General features: G+C 36.2%; 1 protein-coding gene across 4 annotated transcripts in view; it reads right to left on the reverse strand.

Moving 5' to 3' along the window:
- Window positions 1-22492, reverse strand: part of LOC310880342 (uncharacterized protein) — a 232441-nt gene that overhangs the window by 55123 nt on the left and 154826 nt on the right. For all 4 annotated transcript variants that reach the window (XR_014571635.1, XR_014571636.1, XR_014571637.1 and 1 more), the window contains 3 exons: window positions 17700-17821; window positions 3276-3313; window positions 1118-1315 (listed from right to left, as the gene is read on the reverse strand). The gene's annotated coding sequence lies outside the window, so the exon portion shown is untranslated. The remainder of the gene's footprint in view (window positions 1-1117; window positions 1316-3275; window positions 3314-17699; window positions 17822-22492) is intronic.

A 22492-nucleotide genomic window follows, 5' to 3' on the forward strand; every position in this document is an offset into this window, starting at 1 on the left:
TGTCCAAAAGCAATTAACATAACCTCTGTCAGACCAACAAAGCAAAGCAAAGCTCAATGCTTTTGCCGCATTGTCTCTGTCAAAATCACTCTGCTAGCAAGAAAACATTGGAGCCATCTTTCAACGTAGTATTGTCATTTCTTCCTTTGCCTCAATACCCCTGCATGCTTTTACCTTCACAAGGATTTTTCTCATAAGCTCTGTTTTATTCTTTAGCCTTGCAGGATAGCAGGCAGCATTCTACAGCATAATGCACAGTGAGACTGTCAAATGAAAATACTGGGAACGAACTTCAGTGTCCGATTTCTTTAATTTGTTTTATTAGATTAGTTGTTAAACCCACAGTTAAGTTTCCCATGTGCAAGTGTAAAACCTGCTGTTCAAATTTTCAGATTCCCTGGTTCTATTAGTTTTACTTGTCATAATTAAATATACCAATGATATCTGTACTTACTTGATTTTCAAATTATCAGGCAATTTTCAAATTATTCCCCATATATGTATGGAATATTTAGCTATGCTTGTTAAATTTCTCAGAAAATTGAATGCTACAAACATCTGTAATTAAAGGATATTTTATCTGTGGCCAATATACAGACAAAAACCCATATACACATACAGGTCTATCTGCATAACTCTATAACTGCATAAGTTATATGATGTGCAGTAAAGTAGCATTAACAACAAACAATACAACAGCCACTAATTATCAATATTGCTTTATACTCTACAAATCTATTTTAATTATTATCCTTAGTATCATTTAAAATATATGTGCTTTGTTTACAAACTTGATTGGCAGTGACAAGCTGCAAGCCAACCTGACTGGCAATATCTGTGTGTGCTTGATTAATAAGGGACTAGTAGGTGCCAATTGACAGGACAGACAGGCTTGTATTTGTACTTGCTCTGAAAATGAGTGAGGTAAGAGCTATGGCTACATTACTGCATTGCACAGCACCTTTAGCCGGGTACTTTATATTTTAAACGAGAACATTGCGTGCCAATACTGCTTTTTGTCGTCCTTCTGGAAAGGGTTTTATTTAGTGGGACAATGGCTGGCACAGCCTACAGAGCTGCTTACTCTTGACAGTGAAAGGAGTCTTCTCATACTCACATTAAACAACCGGGGAGCAGGACAAGCTGGGAGAAAAGCATGAGGAAGGCTCATAGAAGCCAGGACAACGCAATTCAAACACCAACTAGTCCAAAGCAGCCTTTTTAGCACCAGTGCAGTATGCTGATTTGGTCACAAAGAATGCCAAGTTGGTTTCACGTATGATCTGAAGAAGAAGGGTTTCACGTTCTTTGTATACTGAAAAAAAAATAATAAAAAAGAGGGTGAGAGAAGTTAATTTCCTTACCTTTGTAAAAAATATATATTATAGACGGTGGCAGATTTCTTGATTGCACAAAGCCTATCCAAAGACCTCTCAGCTTTCTTTTTGATTAGCAAATTTAAGAAATTAAACCAGCCTTTCCTGCATTGTTACTTGCTGTTGTTCAGAAAAACAGACCTAAAAACTGTTCTTGAAAACTTCAGTATTAATACACCCTTCCACTACACATTTCTCTTTGCTAATACTCACTGAACTGCCCTCAGGAACTTCTCTGATGCTTCACCCTCAGGAGCTTAGGTAGCGAAGCCATTTTGCTCTGGAAAATTCTGGGCTGTGTGTACTCACTGTCAGTACATGACTGAATACTGCAGACCCCAGTAGTGAGCCTTTTTTGAACTGATAGCAAATCTTTTAAATTTCAGCTTATAAATATATATATATATTATATATATATATTTATATTTAGCTTTCTTTGTGTAGTTATGCTCAGGCAATTTTCATCAAAACTGCTTTGCAGTTTGACACAGCATCACACCAGGGATTCAAAATGTAGTGCTATAACAAGCTTATCAGTGATACCATGATACATTTTTTAGAATCAATGTAATGGAAGATCTGAAAAGAATTACTCATCACTCCTGAAAACTGGAGAGATGGATGGCAAATGTGCTCAGCAGCAGACAGCACTGCCTGGCAGGGTGGAAGTGCCAAGTGCCGTTCTTGCCTCGATGATGCCTACACAGAAGACCTATGGGGAATCAGAAATATATACAAGGCTGAATGGTTAATTGAAAGGGCAGAGAGCAAACACAAGCTTGACTGATAGGTGAAAGAACTTGAGAGCATAATTGATGGGGGTTGAAAGGAGGTGAGAATCTTTTCTGTCGGGAGCTGTTACTTTCTGTCAGATTTGATTTGATAGTAAAGGAGGGCTCTTAGGCAGCATGCTGACACAGGCGCGTTCATGCACAGCTGCTTCAGGATTAAATATTCCCAACTCCACTCTCACTACCAGACAACTACCACCTTCACTTATGTGCTTAATCCCAGCAATGCACAAATTCAGTGCACAGAACAGCTTTGGTGTGAGGACGGGCTGTTGTCCATCCCACCAGCCTGGCAATGCAACTGCTACCCCATCTCATAATGCAATTGTTGCTGCTCTGCTCGCAAAGTCACTTAACCATCACAGGTGTGATACAGATCAAACAGGCACACAGTCACACCAGTTTTCCTAGGTTTCAAACTAATTCATTCCCTTGGACAGCTTTCTGCATGTGATCTTTTCACAGAATATCCATCACGAGCACGGCCAACATCCCCTGCACAGACAATAAATACCCTGGGAGGATGGAGAAAGGCATCGGTACATTTCTCTCCTCCACTTGCTTCATGTCTACTGCTGCAGCTGGCAGTTTCATGAAGCTGCCAGGTGAGGCACAGCACTTGCACAGCTTCTCTGCTGCACCTTGCTACCACAGAGACTTGGAGGAGCACAGCCCTGGCAGGGCGAGTTGCCCCAGGTGCTCCTAGCGAACCAAGGGTACCGCTTGCTAGTTTTATGCCAAAAAGGGTAACAGTGAAGGAAATATTTTCAACACCTCTCTCCTTGCCAGATTAGGCATAATGAGGCATCAGCAAATAAAAATAACAATAATAAAAAATACCACAGTATCTCTAGTGTGCTTAATCCAAAAATTCCCTTTAGGATTTGGCTCCATTTATAACCCAAAACACCCAAAACAGAAGTTTCAGACCAGCTTTTTCTTCCCTCAGCTAAGCTGTGTATACAGATGCACCTTTCACACAACTTCAAGTCTTCATACGCAGCAGACCACTCCTATACCTGTTAGATTTGTCAGCATCCCCTTACAGGATTCTACAATTAACTAACAGCAGCTGAACTGTCCTGCTAATCCCTCTGGAAGAAGGTACCTGCAGTGGTGTCAGATGTGCAGTTACATGGATATAACCTAAAGGGAAAAAAATAACACTGTCAAATTGAAAGCATTGAATAATAACATCTGCCAGCATATTTATTTTTTGTCACATCCAGGAAGGTGTAGATCCCAGTTCAACTTTGAGCCAGCAAGCTCATCACGTAAAGACAGCAGTAACGTCCTCTGTGACGCACAGTTTCAAGCAATGGGCTCATCCCAATGGACAGAAAGGTAATTCCTGCATGTAATGAACACTGAATCACATAAACTACAAGTTAAGATGCATGAACCCATGCAATAGCAAGCATTTTAGATAAATCTAGAATGCCTCTATAGTTCTATTACTTCAAGCAGCAGAGCTGCTTAGAAACAACCATATGACAAAAATAATTGAAATTAAAATACAGGTGCCAACGTTTTGACTGATTCACAGACAAAATTCTAGGATCATGGGAGTGAAAGTGTAAAATTAGGTCCTCAAGAAAGCTTTCCTTTACTTCAACTTTGTTTACCTGGAATTGCATTTAACAGTCATGGAAGACTGAAAATCAATGATGCAGAAAGCACTTGGTAATTTATTTTGTAAAAATCTTTTTAACAGTTTTCAGAAGCCACAGCTGGATATCCAGCAGAAATTAAATGAAATTTTCTTTAAAGGTACCTTTAAAAATTTCTCTGTCACATATTGATTCAGACTTATTTTTCTAAAATACTTTTAAGTGTCATATTCAATACTTCATTATGAAATGCACTCATTCTTAAAATAATTTACTTATTTATCCACAATTTCTTTATTTATATGTATGATTTCTTTATTTATATGTATGATTTATCACGCATTGCAAAGATGAAAGAATTCCACACTCCTTGCCTGTATCAGATATACTTTGTTCCAATAATTACTATTTTGGGATATTTTTCTACATTCATCTTGCTCTAGAATAAATGAATATGAAGAGAATGGTGGAAAATGGAAATCCTGCCTGCTGGAGCAAATATTTATTTATCAAATACATTGTAGAAGGTGCTAACAAATGACAGCAGTTAGTGCATACCACAAGTATGAATTTAGCCTTTTGGAAACAAAATGTACCTGCAGTTTTCATGAGAAATGAAACAATTCCAGAAGCAAAACAAGTGTTAAACTGACATTTCACTACTTTAGTATTTATTACAGCAAAGCGATTTTAAGTACGTATTCAACATAAAAACGTTATCTGGAATACATTATTGCTCGTGGCAGACATGATATTTGCATGTTTATGGCTATTGACACTAAATATTATAGGGACTGAGGGGGTTAATATATTCATTCCTTCTGGAGGCCTGGGTTCAAATTTAGTTCAAGTCACAAGTGAAAATGTGTTTGGTGGTCTCAAAGCAAAACACATTTGTCCATACACTACAAAACCACCACATAATTTGGCACACATCTGCTCAATTGAATGCTTTTGCCCAGAAGACCAGAGCTGAAATAGCTGGAATGTCGCAGGTTAGCACTGAGGTGTGCCGATAGCAGTATGTGGAAAAACATTACTGCTTGCCTGCTCTACGAATAGATCTTGGAGGGGCATTAAACTCATGCACAACATCCGTTTCACCATGAATCTCTGTGCTATTAATTAGCAAGATCATAAATTATCCCTTTATTGGTGAAATGCAGAAGCAGCTTTGCTTTTTGTAAGATTCTGCCTGCTTTCAGATTTTGGAAATGTTTTAGAACCTGAAATGTTCAACTTTTTCAGAATTTAAAAAGATAAATTAAAAAAATAATAAATAATCAAAAGACGAAGCTCTGACTCCACTGTTTTCACTTGGAGGCTTTTCATTTATTTCAATAAGCTTGGGCTTTCACTGGAGTAAATTTCTTTTTTTTTGCCACATTTTCCATGCAGTCTTTATAACTCCTAATTGATACAAGATATAACAATGAAAGAGGGAACAGTCATTTTTCATTAAGAAGTATTTCAAGAAACAGTCATAGAGTATGTATTAAAATATTATTTTTCATAAAAATACTAGATTATATACCTATTGGAAATATATTTTTTATATGTATTATATAATATATACTATACATATGTTATATATGTATTACATAAATCTCAGTGCCTAACTTAAATACTGGATAACTGGACAAAATTTTATTTATTTATGTTTTTCCTTATCAGACACTAAATACATTTGAATTATCAGATGGATTTTTCAGAAAGTAATTCCTCCTCTCCTAACTCAGGTACTTAATTAAAATATTAAAAGAAACGATGTAAAAGTGAAGCAAAAGTATGACAACGAACTCTTTTAAAATATTTCATTTTTGAAAATTCTGCTCTTAAACAAGGAGCATGAAGGGACCAACGAGACATCTGTCTTTCCTGCAGAATGAATGCACACAAATTCTCCTGCAGCCTTCTGCTAAGAGACTTCAGGATCTCTACTGGTACATTTACAATAACAAAAAGGCAAATGACCAAAAAGGCAAAATTCCTAAGGCTTTCTCCACCCTTCCCCATTCATCATTCTTTCTCTACAATATCATTTAGAGTGGTTCAAAACCTGGAAAAATAAGTCAAATTATTAAAAGCTCTCCTGTGATTTTTGTCACTTATTAACACAAACGATGGTAGGATTGCTTATCTTCGGGTAACCAAGAACTGGATAAATATAGCAGGATGCTATCCACTTCAGTTAGATGTTGCCAGCTACCCTCACCTGCCTCCTTTCCCCCTAAATATTTGTTTCTGCAAATATTTGGGTGTTGGAATTTAATTACAAAAAAATAAAAATAAAAAACTTGCAAAAAAGTGAAGCTTTTGGCTGAAATATGTTTGAGCAACTCAATCAGAAACTACCTGCTTGTTTACAGGGACAGAAACTTGACACATATTTTGTTAATATAAAACCGTAACCGGTATGTTCTACATAAGCATTAATGAAATGGTAAATTGTTGTGTCCATGGCTTCAGAATGGGAAGAGAAGCAGTCTTTCACCATTTATTGAGGGGAATTTTGCTCGTTTCAGTAACTGAGTTTTCTTAAGTTGTTTACTGGATCTGGCTCTGAACGAGTGCACTGGACATGATATAATTACCCGTTTGACAGTGCACATGCCACTTGCTAGCTCAATTTAGAACTCAACAAACATTTATTGAGCAGGAGTTGTGTCACATAATGCTGAAAAGCCTATTATAAAATTTTAGATTGTCTACACAGATTAGAAAATAACAGGGGAATTAATATATTAATTAATCTTGGAGCAATTCAAACCTTAATTTAGCTCCGTATTTAAAATAAGAATCAGTAAAGTAGTATTTGGCAAATATGAAATAAGTTGTTGCCATGTTGTCTAGTCTACAAAGATCTCAACTACGTTTGCCTGCTTTATCACAGAACAAAATGTTGCCAACCCGTGTGCAGTTTGTGCGCACTGACTTTAGGAGAGCGTGAAAGAGCAGCATCTTTGAGCTCACACGTCAAAAGCCAGTTATGGAATTCTCTGTGGCAGCTGAGATTGCATCTTAGGGTTTCTGAGCATTTAGCATGGAAGCTTATATTTAAATATGCCAGTTTTTAAATAATGAGTTTACTGCAAACAATGTAAAGAAAATACAATAATTAAAAAAAATCACTAAGAAAGAAGTAAAATATTATCCTTTATTCCAATTCTAATATTTACATTAGCTACTTTGAATCTATCTGAAAGTGTGTTTTCATTAAGGAGTATCTAAAGCAAACAGACAAAAATACTAAACAGTTGTTACTAGCTGAAATGCTTAGGACTTGGAAAACAAGTTTATATCAGATATTAACTGATGTGCACATAAGGTAGCCAGCAAACTCTGATGAGACTTAAAAATAATCTGCAATATATAAAGCAATAAGAAAATCTCTGTGATTTCCTAGTGAGAGACTTGGATGCTGTCTAGTTCTACATGCTATAATTTTTGGGAAAATATTTTTTTGCAAATGATGGGAAGTCAGTAGTTACAGTTACTGCTTACTGTTGACATTAGGTGACTGTTCCTATGCCCAGAATACCACCTACCTCAGCTAAATGGTATCTTTATGAAATTAACAGAATGCGGTTACAACATGGCTATAAGAAAAAATATTAACGTCGAATTTTGGATTATAATTGGAAAACTGACCTTTGGAAAATATGTTACCACTGCAGTCCTGAACTGTACTGTAAAATGACAACTTTAAGATCTAGAAGAATGACTGTATTATGCAGTTTAGAAAATGCAGCAAAATAAAAATAATTATACTCTTTATGCTTCACTAGAACTCTAAATTAGAAAAAACTTGAACCTTCTATAGCCTTCCTCATGTGAAGTAATTCATGTTATTTTCTGTCTTCAAACTGTCAAACACTTTAAAATGCATTCAGTAAACTTGTGGTTTGTGTGTGTGTGTGTGTGATTATATGGGCGATCTTCACTGGCAATTGTGACAGGCATTGTAAATAAAGTTCTTCCTAGAAACACCTCATAGCAATATCATTTAACAGCATACTTTTTTTTCCCCACTCTAAATTGCTATACTTGATAGAGAACACTGAAATACAAAAATCCCCAAATGCATATTAACAGAAAATTTTGAGGAGCTTCTACAAGAATCACTTGGATATTATATGGTTTCTCTTACTATGTTACTTTTAAGACTTCTGCCACTCCTAAGTTTTAATTGGTGCTACATGCATTTTTAGTTGTTCTCAGTACATTGCTTTCCTGTCTAGTTGAGTACGTATTAAAGTATGTATTACTATATGCACATATAGCTTTATTAACACTAACTATTAGTCTAGTCTTGTACCATTAAATTGAATAGAATTTTTCCAGTAAGGCCTCAAATCTGAATAGAAAAAAAGTCAGCCTTTCACAATTTTTTTCTTTACGGCCTTACAAGTAAGAGTTGTTTTTCTGAGACAAGAGTGATCAGTTATGGTACTGTTTCTCACTACATACATTAAAATAACACTTCCATACAAAATTCTGGTAAATAAATTAATAAACTTCTACATAGGTAAGTAGTTAGTTCTTGCAATAAACCTAAACACAGAAATGAAAGGGGAACAACATTGCTTTGTACAGACTTAAAGCAATGTGGTCTTAAATGCTCCAGAGATCAAGTTAGTCAAATCAGGAGTCAAAATACCTTTTTAAGGAGAGTTTCTGGATGCAAAGCTGAATGCAGCTCTTTTCTTTCCTTTTCCACCACATTAAAACAACTACTGGAGGAGCATCCTGTTTCCTCCATGTCCAGAGTAGCTTTGAACTTGCCTGGTAAGGACTGAAAGGAGGATATAAAGGCTTGTTTGTCCAGAACTGATAGAGCTGACATATCAGCCAGATTCTTCTGCTAAACATTCACTTGCCTCAACAACTTTGGTAATGTCCTGAATGCACCAAAGGACATCGCACTGCACCACACCTCTGAGACAACCTGCAGTGCTCTCCAAAACAACCTGCTTGGAAGGAAAACGTTAAAAAGCCAGACTGGATAAGGAGAAGGACCACAGCTCTTGCTCCTTGTTGGGTATTTCACTTCTTCACCAGGCACACAGACATAGCTCAGTTTCTTAGGAGGAGGAACCAGGCAAGCATCCCAGGGGTAACATACAAAACGCTCAGTCAAAGCATCTGGCTGAGAGCAGGACTGCAGCTGGAGCCAGTGGGAAGACGCCCTGCCTCATCACTACTAATGTCTTGCCATGAACAAGCATCCTGTGAAGTTGCTTGCCTAAAGTCCTATTTATGCAGACTACTGCAAAACCCAGCAACAAGAATACAGCTGTCATAACACCTTGAATGAAACTATCTGAATGAACGTGCTATCTGCAGAAACCAGTTGCGGCAAGAGGAGTTAAGCTTGAGAGCACACATGCATGCCTCTTCCAACTAAGTAGCCTTTTGTACATGTATTTTGCTTACCCAAGTGATGGTTAATTTTAAGCTAAATCTTTCTCAGAAAATAATATTTGATTTAAAACACTGTACAATATACAACTATATTACAATTGTATTTAATCTAGCTGTTTGAAATACTGCTAACGTACGAGCTAATGGAGAATGTAGAACGAGAGGCACTAAGCCTAATATTTATTTCTAAGACGACATTAAGTTTATTCACAGCATAGAAAAATAGAGACTTATAAATAGCCAATCTATCCCAGTTTATCAGTGACTGATGATTAAAAATTAAATCCAAGGGAATTCTTGCAGGACTGAGAGAATCAAATGAAACAATAGCATTGGTGAAACGCAATTTAAAAAATACCAACACCATTATGGAACACCTTAATGAGGGAATAGCCCCCTGCTTGTGTCAATGGAGTTGGCAGAGACTCCTCTTCCAAAACTTGAACCAGACACAAGAATTGTACAAGGACTAAGCTTGTTTGATCTAAAATTAAAAATAAAAATGTAAACTTAATCTGATTAAACATGTTATTTTTTGTACTAAGCATTCTGGTTTGGTTTAAGTTTTTGTTGCTGGTGCTGGTTTGGTCTGTGTCATTTTTGTTTGTTTTGTTTTTCAATTCAGTGAAAAAACAATTTCATTTTATAGTGACTCAGAATGATTCAATTCAGCCCCACGTTTTGGGGTCTTGTGAGAGAAATTAAAAGAGTAAGGTATTCACACATCTGTATTTTAGATAGAGATGCTGTAAGCTAAAAGATCTGAGTTAAGGCTCACTTGAAGGACGATGATCTTCTGGACAATTCCGTAGCACTTTTTCACCATCTTTTTGAAAACCATGTCATAAAGCATGGAAATTGGAACTTTTTGATTCATGGCATCCATTCATGGCCAAAACCTCTAGGGTTTGCTGTACATAATAAAGGTAATCCACTGAAAAACATTTCTGGGGTCCTCTGAGGGAAAGGTACAAAGACAAAACACTTTTTTTTTTTTTTAGTCACAATATTGTGTTAATCATTGTATATTTCAGAATACATCCATTTGCTGTCATCCATCCCATCCCCTCAGAGTTCTATATTCCATTCCTCTACAAAACGAACTGCACTCTGGTTACCTGCAGAACAATCTCTCTTCACTTCCCATTTTATTAGAGCAGCTATTTATTTCTATTTCTTCTAATTAAAATCTTCATGTCAGTAGCATATATTAAATCAAGTTCCATTACAAGCCCAACTTTCAAAAGCACATGTTTTTAAGCAGCTCATATTTTGTCAAGACTAATTGCCTTAGTTCTACGCAATATTAGTTGCAGAACAGCCAGTAATAACCTTTAGTCCTGGCAAATTTTCTCTCTACAAGAACTCAATCACATAACATAAACAGTTATAAATGGAGGCTTTTTTAAAGCTTTATTCATAATATGTAGCACATGCATGCGGCAATGTATATCAGATCACAACACTGAATGAAATATGAGATTTATCCATGATGTAAGTTATGCCAACATAATAGTAAGTCAAGAGCATTAATTTGAATTTCGTTATATTAGAAAGGAGAGGGAAAAAAACAACATGCTTCTTCACTAGTGCAGGCTTTCCCAAGTTAACATTAAAAATTGTTTTTTGATTCCCAAGTGTACTTGGCTGTGTACAATGGTTGATGGTGCAACTAAGCACAGAAAAGAAATACCAAGCTGTTAGCAGTAGAGAATCAGGGTCCTCCATATGAAGAAATGCACACTCAGGATTAATGATAAGGGAGAAAAGATTTTACCTTTGCTATGGTAAGGCAGTAAAAAGAAAGCTGTAAGGACTTAAAATCAGAAAAATAAGAATTTAGAATGGCTTCTTGGCCTCACTAGGTTCACACCAAGAAGTAGCTGAGGCACACGTGGCTTGTACCACGCGTTCCTGCATGCTGAGTGCAGGGCTCCTCTCAACCAGCAGTCAGACAATGACAGTGGCCCCATAGCAGGCCCCAAACAGGTTTCAGCAGGACCAGCAACACTGGCTCCATCAGCCCATACTGCTCCAATTCTCCCCACAACCTATGGTTTTCCATAGGCAGCAGCCCCCGGACCAATGCAGCACAAATGACCACAGGTTGACAGAGCCCCGGCCTCAGACACATACCTGAGAGCATTCTTCAGACCCACAGGCAATGGAAAAGCCACATGTTGGCCATCCCTGACTTACTTTGTAGCCTGGATGTGTATCCCACAGTGCAGTTTGGATTATTCTCAAAAGCCCATATGTAATTTATGGGGTGTATTTACAAAATGTCTTTAGCTTAAGCCACTAAATTTGTTAATCCCCAGAGACGAGGATACAGTCTTCAGTATGGCAAATATACAGCAAGGATTTAGTACCAACTTATTTAACACTTAATCTAGTATATTTTAAGCCAATCTATTAGAGGAATATGCCTCACAGACAGTTTCCAGACCAGTGCAGAACACAGAGTGCCTAACTGGTGGCCAGTAAGAAAGAGAGCCTTCTCAAATCTTCCACTACCATACTATACTCTCCTAAAAGATGGCACAGTAACAGAGGGCATTTTTATCCCATTCTGCCATTTTGCTGCTTTTCATTTTATTCACATGAAAAGTTAGAAAAAGGAGGGACCCAGAGCAGAATAATCTGAAATGCCACTGTACACAAGGATATATTTTTGAAAGCAGTAAGGTAAACATGAAGCAAGTCACCTGGTCTGTAAAAGAGAGAAAAGCCTGATAATGACTTACTCTGTGTAGTTCCATAAAATACAACACACCTAATAGTAGCATATTCTAAAGAATCTGAAATGTACGGATAAGAACATTCTTTATGATTTATAAACTTCTCCAAATTAAAAATATATCAGTAATTTCACAAGTGCTAGCTGCAGAGACCTACAGAAAGTGAAAACCTACATCACAAGTTTGAATATGAAAAGGCCAAGATTCTTAAGAAACATAATCTTCCATAGGACCATTACTTATTTCATCAATAAGTTTGCATAGTTCAAGCCAATTTTTTTCTAAAAAGTAATACAATCCTTTTTCAAAGGATCCAATGTCAAGGGCAATTATTTGTGAGCATTTGAGAAGTTCATAGAAACATTATGCATACAAATTCAATTTGGGAAATTTTAGGAAGTCCAAATTCATTAGGAAAGGTTGATCACAACTGAAAAGCAATTTGTGACTATGTCCAGCCCATTTATGAATGTTTTGCAATCCTTGAAATGAAATGTTTTCTTTAGTAGTCACAAAAACTGATTGGTATTGGGTATCTTATTTTTTCTATAAATACTGTACAATTACTAACATATAAGAAAAATATCATTACACAACTAAAAAAGTTAAGTAATACAGGTTACTTTTGCAATGAAATACAGGTTTGACCTTATATTAAGGTTATTTTTTCTACTTGAAAAAAGTTCAGAGCACTTGATATTTTATGTATGTGTGAAGAAAGCCATAATCAACGAACTTAAGTTTCAGCATGTTAACAATCTTAAAAGCAAGCATCTGCATAAATCTGTGCTGGATAACAGAATTAATTTTACTAAAAATGGATACTATCAATGTTTTATTACAATAATTTTTGTTCTAAACTACAGCAAATCCACAAAGCCTTCCAAGCTAACCTTGAGCTATTTCAATAGATTTTTTAGTTCCTGAACCTAAATATGAAGAGAGGCAGGCACAAGTATCTCCTTGTGGCATAACCACATTCAGTTTAGTAATTTCAAGATTTCTGGCGTATGCAAATACAAAAGAGCTACCAAGAAAGCTAATATAACTATCAAACAATTACAGGGCATTTTGTGAAGCACAAGGTACATAAATAACATTTCCAAACAGCATGCCAGGTTTTCATGAATTTACCATATCGAAAAAGTATTTTCAGGCAGAGTCCTGAGTTAACAATAGCTAGGTGAATAGATTCTCCAGTGCAGAGCCCCACTGCTGTCACAGGAGATCTGTGTAGGTGCAGCAGCTCATCCCTGCCAGCTATACTGTATATTCGATAGTTCTCTAAGGATTGTGTGTTATGTAGAATAACCCAGTAATTGCAATAGGTCATTCATAAGAATAGTATTGAAGGAGAATATAAAGACACAAAACAGATATAGAAGAGCTCTTTAAAAATATTTTTTCTTCAAATAAACCTTTCTAAAATACAGATGGTATTCATACTGAACAGTGACATAAAGCACAATGTTTAAAAAAATAAGTAACAAAAGATTTTATTTCTGAAAACCTTCCTAAAGGAGTTTCCACAGAGAATCACAGAACATCCGGGGTTGGAAGGGACCCACTCATCAAGGGTCCAACTCATTCATCGAGTCCAACTCAAGAGGGAGTTCATTAAATTTAATATATCTATCATGAACTTCGTTTGTTTTTCAGCTGTTAGTTTTATTTGTAGTTATTTGCTGTTTCATTTACTGTTTTAGAAAGAAATTACATATAAAATGTCATTCAAAGATGTATATACAACTGAATATTAATACCATGCTGTTAAAAAAACAACCTTCACTTAAAATAAAATTTTATATTACCTAACTATATTCATTTCCTGAAGAAGAAGTTTAATAGATTTAGGATTACTTTATGTACCAGATAACAGGACCCAACGGAGTTCAAACCTATAAAAAAGAGGTAGCTTTATTTCTGTTATTTACATTCTATACTGCCTTAACCTGTAATTATAGAAAAGTTTTCTTTAGCAGAGATCACAGCAACCAGAAACTGAGTTTTGCCAAGAAAACTGATGCCTTTTCCATTTAATTATTGAATGTGTTTCTCTGACAGAATTTTATCTTTGAGACCAATTTTCACATTAGCAACTTGGCCTTTTTCTAATTCATTGCCTGTATTACCATCCTAATACATGCTCTAAGTACATAAGAGACTAGGACATGCACAAGGGAGGTGAAACAGGAAGTTTTATGATTTCTGACATTCTTAAACCAGCATTACTAACTCCCCTAGGTCCTTCCTCACAAGACCCTAATAAAGGCAACTGGGTGTGATAGACTGGAGACTGAGCAGGGTATTTGCAGAGCTACTGCAGGTTTGGAGTATGATGCTGGCATTAAGCTAGCCACGACTGCTAGAACTTTACAAGTATATTTCTCATTTTTCCATGAACGCTGAGGGTAATATCCACAGTGGTTCAAAAAAGAAGTTTGTAAAATCTCATCGCATTAATTTTCACCTACACACTCACACAATCCTCTTTAAAATTGATGGAAAAAAAATGAGACTGGACCAGCTAACAAAACCCAGGCTTACAAACTGGTCTGGCTCTTCACGGTTCTCAAGGACTGAGAACTCACCTGGACCAAGCACTTTATTACTAAATCCAACATCAACTACATCCACAGCTATCTGTTTTCATGACTCACATATGGCATTTTTGCTGTATTCTAACATAATAAAGGATGTAAAATGTCACAATACACACTTAAAAGTCCAACAAATTATTTCCTCTCCATTCTTTCTCCTCACTAGAGTTTCCACTTCTCAGATTTTTACATTTTTTTCCTCATATTTTCTTTTTTAATTTGATACATTCTTTATTGCACTACTCCATCTAAAAACCAGAAACATTTTGTTTTATCTGTTGTGTGGCTAGAAAGAAAATAAGAGGGGACTGGATCTTGAGAGCCTCCTTCCCTAATTTTCACAATCAAGAGTTTATTGCTGTTAAAATTCCTGAATCTTATAGCAGGAACGTTAAAGATGTCACATTTAGAAGTATTAGAATTTTCTACGTTATCATACATAGTAACTCAAAAAACAATTGGCATTACTAATTTGGCTTTCTACAGAAATGACTACAAAGACAAAACTTTTAAACAGAATTTTTTAAAATCCTGTCTCACACTAGAAAACATGTACACTTGTAACATTACAGAAACCAACTGTTTAATCATTTCCTGTAACTATCACTCTAATCCCCCCAACCTTGTCTGTCACCTATTAACAAGGCCCATATGGACCAAGTCCTCTGCTTACTAAAAGGGCAAAAATAACTAAGCCAATCCTATCAAGAAAATTACTAAGTAGAATGGTTTTTCTAAAAGACAATACTAGAGAGCATTAAAAATCTCGTTAGTCATCATTACCATACCTGGAAAACAAGAAATTATTACAGCCTGTATGCCACGTGTAGTTCCCCAATTCTTTTCACCAGAAACTGGTAGGAAAAGTTTTAAGTAGCAGTGCAGATTTTCTTGAAAGAATAATCTTATGGGCTGTCTCAGTGCTAAACAGATTAAAGCAAGCTGAAGAGATATGTATTAGTACTGAATATAATAACCGTCACTTTCAAACTAGAAGGGCCCCAATTATGTAAAGAATGAACCAAACCTACCTCAGCTCACAATGTCATTGTTATTTTTGCTATAAAAAATATATATATGCAGATTAAGAATTAATAGAATTAGCAAACAATATAATTTATCAGTAGATGATTAATAACACCAGGAACTCCTAATCTTACAGAGCTTAGCATATTTTTGTTCACTCCCATCACAAGGCTTTCTGTTAAACCATTTACTCCAGTTGGTCTGGCTTCGTTTATTAAGTGCACCGTAAAACCTGTACTGGTTGCCTCAGCAAGCAGAGGCAGCATTACACAGAACTGAGCAATGACCCTAGGGATTGCAAGATCTCATATTATCTGTACCAAACTGTACCAAGTTTTTCAGGAAAAGACATTCAGCTAAGTTACTGTTTATCTCTTTGGAAAACGTCCATGTTCAGCTAGACATGCCTACCAGTTCTAGTCTCTGCTGCCCAATTTCCAGAGCTGTACATGCTCTGCACTTCTGAATGTTAGGCTACTCAATACACGGCCAAGTGCCTAATTTAGACCTCTTAATTTAAAACACTTTTTTCAAGATGCCAGAATAGCAAAGAACAGTTGGAACACACTGATGCTTAAATGACATTTCTAGAACCTGAAGCTGTGATAACAAAGAAGCATACTAAGGAAGAAAAACAAAGTCCAAAGCAATAATAGGTCAAAAAGAAGAAAACTAAGAAACTTCAAATAGCTACATATACACCTGGAAAGCAATAAAAATGTGTTAATGGACACTGAAGAAACTCCACCAGAGTAAAACTGAATTTCAGATCCAGGTTTGGATGTTATACAGAAGTATATAGAAGTGCATGGATCTTGACACTTATTGCAATACTATTCTTTTCATGATCTATCAGAAAAGGGTCATTTATTTTGTATAACCACATGCAATACTATGGGTACACTACAGTAATGTGTAAGAGCATATATAAATCTTATTAACAGCATATAGAATTTAAGCCAATACCAAAGTTCATTGATGCGTTATGGGTGAGATTAGGCATGATTACCAGAACCAAATCCTTTGTTATACTGTTTCTAAAAGTGAGATATAATTTTGAATTAGTTTGCTAAAATCAACAAACTATTTGTATGGACTAAAGTACCAGCCTGCTTCCAAGTTCCAAATCTCAACCTGTAAACTCTTAGGCACATGAGCCAGACTCTAAATGCACCTGGACACTACTATGGAAATACAGAAATAAATAGCAGAAGCAGTGGGAAAACCTATCCTGATGGAAGAAAAATGTTACATCCAAAAGGGAATGCAGCTCGCAGATACAATTGCAATAACTACAAGTGAAATGGTTTTGTAAGTAGGTATCACATGGAAAACAAATTAGCGGAACTTGAAAACATCTGGAATAGATATCAACATAAAGCTCAACAATGCATTTGAAAAGCAAACAAAGATATGAGAAGAAATATCATAGAAATAAAAGCAATACTGGAAGCAATAGTTAATACTGAATCATGGAGGCCTCAATTTAGTTAATAACAAAGATGTTATTTTTCTTTCATGGTTATTATTACTATGTTACATATATCCTGTCTAGTAAAATAAAGTAATGCATGAAATCAGTTAACACATTAGTACTGAAATATCTATTTAAACATGAAAGACTAAGAAAAAGAAAGATCCTAAATGAGTTTACTTTTAGTACATTTTGTCAATATTTTACCTACTATCTAAGTCTATACATGTAATTTTACCATTTGTATAAAAAGGAAAAACAAAACAAAAAAACACAACCATCCCCTTTCCAGAATGAACTGAATTACTGGAAAGATATTAAACCGAAATGTGAAAAACAGTCCACATTTTAAGATACACAAATTGCAGAGTATGGCATTGTTCTATACCAGATGTTTTAAATATGCAAGAAAATAGCCAGTTCAGGGTTAATTCAAGTGTCTTTTGTATATTGATTCATATTTTACATAATGCTATATATTTTCTTAGTATATAAACATCCATGTATTTCTCCAGTTGTGACATTAGGATTTCAGTACCAATTGCATTACCGGGGCTTTGCTCATAGCAGTCTTTTAAATCTATTAACTATTTCAAAAAGCCAGAAAACCCCCTTATATCACTGTAGTTTCCCAGACACATTTCTCAGTAACTTTACCTTTTCCTCCCTTGATTGCTTCAGTTGCTGAAATGTCCATTCCTTCTTCAGTTCCCCACCTCATGGGGACTCTTTCCTTCCGAGTTTGAATGCTGTCAGTGTGTCCTTCTTCACTCAAAATCCTACAAAACGTATCACATATATGCATGCATACCTTGGTCCTCATTTCCCTCTCACTTTACTATTCTTTGTTTAGAAAGCAGTATTCATTTCATGGGAATGTTTAAACCCACAGAAATACTTCTTCTTACTGCCTCTACCATTTCACTATATGAAATTATACAATTTTTCTCCCTCTGATCAAGTAACTTTTATGTGGCTATAAAGAACATGCTTATCTTTAGTGAGCAAGTCCACTTACTTCAAAGAAAACAATGTTGAGTATGAACTGCAAGTTTTGCAGAACTGGGAGCTTGTAGTGATGCTATAAAGATTCTCCTCTGATTCTCACTGTGCAGAGCAGTGAGAGACCATGAAAACAAAACTGTCCACTGCAATCACTCTTATCTATAGGGATTTTCCACCCATATGCATCTATCAGTAATGCCCGCTATTCCACTATCCTACTGCTTCTGAACTTTAGGAAAATTAAACGTACAATGCAACAAAGTAGGTTCTATTTCATTTACTACAAATGGTAGACTTTTAAAAGTAGACTTTTAAAGTAGACTTTTATATTGGGAAATGCTAACATAAAAGAGGTGCCCTCTAATGAAACAGTTTTGCCACAATTATAAAATTTTGTATTACTCATTGACAGCAACTGACAGAATACTCCATTTCAGCCACCAAAGTATTAACCAAACCTGGAGATAAAAGTCTAATTATTAGTAATTAAAAAAGATACCAGACTGACTTCAAAGTTTTTGAGTCTGCAGACACAGCAATAAGAAGAAAAATGACAAAAGCAATATTGTAGGTGGTCTGCCAACAATTTATAAGGAAAAAAATAAAAGTTATGCTTATCCACCTCTAGCATGCTGTAAATTATAAGCCCATTGATGGATGGTATTACAGAAAGTTAACAAGTATTATAATTATTACCTTGTACTCTGCAAAGATTGATTTGTAGATACCTTAGAAAAAGACTAATCATCAACCTTTATAAATGAGTAATAAATGATAACTTAATGTATAGGTAGGTTATTTATTTATTGGTAAAACAAAGATTTTTGACTAGAAATAAATGACAATGGCCACAGCTTTCCACATTGGCATTGTTACAGTAAAACACCATTCAAGCTATGAAGTAGTTGCTGTTCATGAAACACAGGTGATGAAAAACAACTATTGAAGAATGAAAAAGAGAGTCCAAAACAACTTTAAATTTACTTTACTTTCTTGCCTCATAGATGCTTAGATGATCAACACACCATTCAAATACCTGGATTGCATTTTGAGTTTTTTGGTAATTTCTGCTCTTCTGATGTTTGTGCTACATTAAGTGAGTTTCTATCCTGCAGCATTGAAGCTGCACGATAGTGGTTTGAATCCAAACTCCAGAATTTTTGCAGTAATTTGCTACAGCTACAGAACTTCTTCCAGTATTTTAATTTCTCATTTCTTAGCAATTTCAATTGTTTTCTGCATCACTACTGAATTAGCCCCACAATCTGAAATTACTTGTTCTTCAAAGTATGTCACTCTTTCAATTAACATAAAGTTAATCAGAGGCCTAATATACTTTGCAGCTCTGTGAGACAGCAAAGTGTTTGTAATAGAGCACACAACAAATTACCAGTTTCACAGATGCAGCAAACAAACTGCCATAGCAGAGAACTACTTTCAAGTAGAAGAGATCTTTGTCCAAGCAGGAACCAAGGCCACTCACTATCTCCTATATTTTCCTAACATGAATTAAACTCAGAAAACTAAGGTTATACCACCATGCTTGGTATCAATATTTTTTTTAGTAGCTCCAAGCTAATGATCTGTTAACAAATGATATTAAGAAATTGGCTCCAAATAGTCATCACTCCTCATTCAAACTACTGTTTACTTACCAGATTTTTTCATAAGGCACAATTGCGTCTGGCACATAAAGCATTCAGCTAATGCTCTTCAGCTAGAGAAGGCATATGCACTACCGTGTGCTCTAACTGCAAGAGGCTTAGTTTTCATTAAAGTTGTGTTTACTCTAGTTGAGCAACTTTTGCGGAGTGCAGAGATGCATAACAGAGGATGCTACAGACAAGCAGCTAATGGAAGCAATGCTTGCATACAATCTTTGAATTATTCATTGCAAAAAATAGTGTGTCAAATTCCCTGTGCAGCATGTTCCTTACTAAGGAATAGATATTTTAGGGTAAAGAATTGTGGCTGAATTCGGATCAGTAAAAATCAACATGCTAATTGCACTTGGCCTCCTTAAGATGTAGGTGCAAGAGAACGGAGTCCAGTTTCTCCACAGAAAATCTTTTACTTCTGTTCCTGCTTTATTTTGGTTTCAAATGACAGACACTACTAATTTAGTGAAGGAGTGACCCTAGACCCTGTTTCTTCTCCCCAGGGGAGCTCCAATCAGTCAGATTTTTCTCTGCCTTCTTTGCTACCAATGTATTTCAACTGGTTTCCCTAAATTTTTCTGCTAATTCCCATTTCCTTCATAATCACAGGCTTTTATGTGACTTGCTGGCCAAGCGATTTTCAGGGGAGCTGTAATTGCCATAGGTCTTAAACATTAACCCTGCCAGGTGTCAGTGCCTGGGCTGCTTGTGCATTTGATTAATGATACCAGAGGAAAAAAAATGTTTTTTAATTGGCTGTCGTGTTTTTCTTCTTGTCCAAGTGCTCCTGAAACAGTCAGATGATCTGGAACAAAGGTTTCTTGGGAAAAAACACCTGAGATGGCATGCTGAAATACAAGAAGTACAAGCTAGCTTAACGGAAAGTAGGTCTCATAAGCCCTAGATGTATTGAGTATTTTAAATGTACATAAATTTCAGCAAGCCTGAACTGTTTGCAGCTTTGTCACCTTAGACGGATGTTCTACCACTGAAAGATTAGATGTATTAGATGTAACTAACAATGTTAAAATATTATCTTTCATAAATAAATATACAAAAATAAAGGTAACCTTGATATTATTAAGGAAGACTATGCTTTTATTCGTTTGGGAAATTTCAAAATTAAGCCTTTGTGGTAATTTGTGCATATTAAGATCAGCATTTTGCTCTAACAATTAGCCAGGCAAACAGAAAGAGTCTGTGCTCTAACAGAAGTTTAATAAACTATCCAAGTGGGTAATGAGAACACAGGCCGCAGCTAGATTGCTCTCTACAACTGCCTGAAAGGAAGGTATGGGGAGCTGGGTGGCAGCCTCTTCTCGCAGGTAACTAGTGATAGGACCAGAGGGAATGGCCTCAAGTTGCGCCAGGGGAGGCTCAGGTTGGAAATGAGGAGACATTTCTTCTCAGAAAGGGCAGTCAGGCACTGGGATGGGTTGCCCAGGGAGGTGGTGGAGTCACCGTCCCTGGGGGTGTTTAAGGAGAGGTTGGACGTGGTACTTAGGGACATGGTTTAGTGGGTGACATTGGTAGTAGGGTGATGGTTGGACCAGATAATCTTGAAGGTCTTTTACAACCTTAATGATTCTGTCATTCTAGATCCTGGGGCAGCAAGGTGTACCTGGGTGTACCACAGTACTGCCTAGAGGAGTCACATGAGAGCACCATGCTGAGTCAGTGCTGTACAAACAGCATGGAAGACAATCTCTACCCTCATTAGCTAGTAATCTAATTAGAAAAATACATTTTTCTAATCCCAAACTGCTGTCCACTTCAGAATATCATCAGTGAAGATGACTATGGAGGAATAATAGGTATCAAGGTCTGAGTAAGAAATGCAGAAGAATAATTGCAGAAGAATATGCAGCAGATAATTGCACCAGATGACAAGGCCAGAAGTTTAGGGAAAAGCCACACAGCAAGGCTCACTGTTATAGAACGAAAAGGAACTCTTATTTCCCAGTTTGAAATAAGGTCAATTTACATGCTTAGAGTTCAGCACACACATGGTGGTATCTCAAGTTACAGATGTTTTTTAGGAGCCAATAGACAGCAAGATCCATATACCTGTTGTTATTTTTACCACTTTAAGGACCAGAAAATTCATTGTTTCAATTAGCTGTTCTGTATTTCTTTTTCCACTCCTTACACTGTGGAAGCAGCTGAGGATCCACCAACTATTGGACCACAGCCTTAATAAGTCTTCCTCAAGCCATCAATTGTAGAGAAAATGTAATGTTTAAACACACATCTCTACAAGCTACTGCATGAATTGTATTACTTAACAAAAGTTGTTAGAGATTAATTTAAGTGAATGTGCCAAGCCAATCTCCAGGAAAGGCCAGAAGAAGCCATCATTCAAAAGACAGAATTGTTTAAAATCTATTAAAATATGCTTACAACTTTTTTTTTTTTAATTTTTGTAATTAAATATTTGGAATATTTCCACTGAATTCCACTGCCCTAAGTGAAACAGGAGTGGAGGAAAATATGCATTGACAATTGTACTGTGGCCTTGGAGCACGTGCTTTTTGGTGGCTAACCTCTGTTACGAGCTGAAGCATGCCCCAAACTGAGGTGCTTTCACTAGACACAATACATGTAAATCAACACAAGTAAGGCTCAGGTTAGATTAAGTGCTTAACAGTATAAAGTGATTTAAATCAGTCGAGGTGATACTCTCTTGAAGTCTCCTATTTGAGTGCAGTAGCCTTCAGATTTTAAGTGTTTTAATGACGTTTTATAAGCCCAATGACTTCAGGAGGCACTGGTCCAGCTCCTATCTTC

The sequence above is a fragment of the Anser anser genome (assembly GCF_964211835.1).
Source record: "Anser anser genome assembly, chromosome: 12".
Classification (NCBI taxonomy): Eukaryota; Metazoa; Chordata; class Aves; order Anseriformes; family Anatidae; genus Anser; species Anser anser.